Raw genomic sequence first — 3594 nt, 5'->3', positions numbered from 1 at the left:
CCAGGGGTCCTCCAACTATGGCCCTCAGGCCAAATCTTGCCCTGGCCTCTTTTGGTTAATAAAGTTTTATTGGGTCACAGCCATGTCCGTTGTGCACGCTTGTGCATCATCTCTACGTCTGCTTCTATGCCACACAGCAGAGTTGAGTAGTTGCGACAGAGACGGATGCCCACAAAGCCTAAAATATGTACCATGTGGCCCTTCACAGAGGAAGTTTGCTGATCCCTGCTCTATACCCATAGCATCTGGGATGCCTCCAGATTTGCCATCTTGGTTTTTCTTTCTTCCTTTCTTCCTTCCTTCCTTCCTTCCCTCCCTCCTTCCTTCCTTCCTTCTTCTCTCTTGGAGGGTGATCTCTTTAACATTATGACACTTTTTTTCTTTTTTTTTTACCATGTTAATTGCCCCCAAATCTAAACTCTAGTCTTTCTCTCAAAGCCCAGACTTACCTTTACAAGAACTCACTGACTACATTCAACATGTCTAAACTCAAACCCTTTGTCATTTTCCCTGTATCTCCTCGTCTGGATTACCCTAGTTTGGACAACAGCAGATCCCGTTCCCAGAGCTCAAACACTGTAGTCAGTCACCTTTGCTGAGTCCCTTATACTCTCCTGCTTTTTCTGTCTAATCTGATAAAGTCCTTGTCACTGTCCATTCCTGCAGGAGAGGAGATATGTTCTCCTCATGGGGTTGGGAAGTGGAGAGAGAATGGTTTAATGCTTGTAAAATACTCAGCGCTAGGTGGGCACAGAGGAAGGACTCTTATCCATCTGGATGGATGGATGGATGGATGGATGGATGGGTGGGTGGATGGGACATGTACACCAGCTACATGAGGTTTGCTATGGGTGGGGATGTCATGAGAACTCTGCTTTGGGAACTCATTGTGGCAGCAGAGTATACAGTAGTGCGGAGAGAGATAGGAGGTTGGCAGGAGGATTGGAAAAGTATTTCCGTATCCCAGATTAATAACATCCTATCTACTAACCCAGGATGGCAAACGTGTGGATGGAAACAAGAAAAATGAGCCAGGAAGATATCTGGAGCCACGGGCAGTGACCAATGCTTTATCAGGCAGAGCAGAAAAACAAAGCAGGGAGTGAATGAGCGACTCAGCAAAGGTACCCCCAGGGTTTCAGCTCTGGAACTGGAGCTGCCATTCACCGGAAGAGGGTAATCCAGAAGAGAAGTAGGTTTGGGGAAAATGATAGCGTTTGAGTTCAGGCATGCCGAGTTTAGTAAACACATTCTTATAAGAGTATCACATGTTCTACAAAGTGATTTAAGGCAGTTTACAAAACTACAGGCTGTGCAAGCAAAGGAGGTTAGGAAACTGGGCTACTGGGAAACAAGACGAAACTTGTGAGGTTTCTGGAAGTCAGCCTAGGAGCCTCTCCTAACTTTTCAACAGTCAGAACAAAGGGGAGACCCATCCACCCCACGGGGCTTGCAGGGGCGGGAAGGAATGGGTTCATGCTTCGAGCAGCCCTGGGAGGGCAGAGAAGGCCCAGAAATGCTCACTCTTCCTTTACTATTAAATTCTCTTTATTTATTTATTATTATTATTTTGCGGTACGCGGGCCTCTCACTGTTGTGGCCTCTCCCGTTGCGGAGCACAGGCTCCGGACGCGCAGGCTCAGCGGCCATGGCTCACGGGCCCAGCCGCTCCGCAGCGTGTGGGATCTTCCCAGACCGGGTCACGAACCCGTGTCCCCTGCATTGGCAGGCGGACTCTCAACCACTGCGCCACCAGGGAAGCCCTATTTATTTTTTTTATACATGCATTATCCACCTGATAGAGGGTTAAGCTTCTTGAGGGGAGGGGCTGTGTCTCACTGCCAGTCTCTCTCTCTCTCTCTCTCTCTCTCTCTCTGTGTGTTTCCTCCCCCGCCTCCCACCAGGTCTAGGACACACTGTCACACTCCACTGAATGGAGTAGTTGAGGCTGGAGGATAATTGAAGAAATGACCTGTAACCTCTTAGGTTGGATCCTTCCTGCACATCTGCTTCTGGCACGAAAGGGAAGTCCCTGATGTGTTGAGAACCCAGCAACAGGGTCCGGGGCTAGTCCCCCCCCCCATTCATCTCCACCACGCCCCCTCCCCAGTGCACATGTGCAAACCTCGGCACGTTGCTGGAAACAGAAATGAATGGGTGTTCTGGGGGCAGAGCGAAGATTTATAAAGTCTGTTGAAGGTTTTATGTAGTGTGCAATAATTTCTCATTTTATTTACTTGGGCTTTTCCTTAGCAGTGAGCACCCAAAGCCATGCTTAATTTAATAATGTATTTGCTTATCATATGCTGTGAATTCCAATCCTAAAATCTAGAATTGGTACTGGAAGTTGGCAGAGGTAAACACATCCTGTGTCATCCCTTCAGAACCGGCAGTTCTGGACGTCAAATAGTGGATGTGACATGAATTTTTAAATTATTACTCTTGCTATCCGTGTGGGCATTTTATAATTGAAGATTAGTAAAATTTTTATTTAAAAAGATTTTTAGATCTTTATACGTGCATCTAGTTCTATTTTTAGGTTACTTGAAGATTGATTTTTGAATAGTAAGTACCTGCAATAATTACTTATACTTTTCCAAAATTTTTTGAGAGGGGCACGACTTTTCTGGGGATTCAGGGGAACTGTATTTAACCAGGTTTCTGTTTGTAGATGGAAAGATTCATCTGCCACCCCAGGAATGAGGCCTGGGTGTTATTACTTGCTCTGCAATGTCCAATTTGGCCTTTGATCTTTGGGGCCACTGTTAATTTTATGGTTTACACAATTCAAAGTGTCAGACAACTGTGCAGTGCTTGCTCAGGAAAGAAAACCAGAGCAGAACTACCTCTGCTGCCCAGCTGCCCTCCTTAACAAGCCTCTCTAGGGATACAAATATTTGCACAGCAAATTGCACAGCAAATTCTAAGGCTATGTAAGCAACTGCAATTCTCCTTTGGGGTGCCCGAGACACTCAGGCATCCTGGCTACCTGCCTGGAAAAGTAGAGGTGGACGGTCCATCCTCTTTGACTGGCCTTGAGGTGCTCTGTACACACCAGAACAAAAGGACAAAAATATTCTGCTCTCTGTGAGAAGCACGTAGATCAGTGTTCTTCCCGGGATAATTGGTAGAAGATCTCTAGGGTGATTTGTTGCAGATATATTCCTTGTGTTGTGTGTGTGTGTTAAATGTACCGCTTCTGCTTTAACCCAAGTTTATTGTGTGTTTAATCTTAAGGATGGGTCCCTGGAGTCACAACATCCAGGAGGGCACCCACAAGTCCACTAAGGGTTGCTGTTATCATTGTCCTTGTTATTATCATTAAAAAATCTTCTTTTTACATTCTCTTCCATTATAGGTTTTTACAAAGTCCCTGTCTCTTGTGCAGTGTCACGGCGTGGCTGTGACTTTCCCCAGCAACAGACAGTGGATTCCCCACCCAGTCTAGGCTGCCCTGCCCTTCAATTTGAAAACGATTCTCGCACAGAAGTGGACTGATTGTGCTACCCCTTGTCTCTGGTGGTGGTGGTGCCCCACTGGCTTGTGTCCGGATCATTACGGCAAACTGGCTACTCTGGGCGGGCCCAGGGATGG

Source organism: Delphinus delphis, chromosome 7 (genome assembly GCF_949987515.2).
Source record: "Delphinus delphis chromosome 7, mDelDel1.2, whole genome shotgun sequence".
Lineage (NCBI taxonomy): Eukaryota > Metazoa > Chordata > Mammalia > Artiodactyla > Delphinidae > Delphinus > Delphinus delphis.
This window is presented reverse-complemented; position numbering follows the sequence as displayed.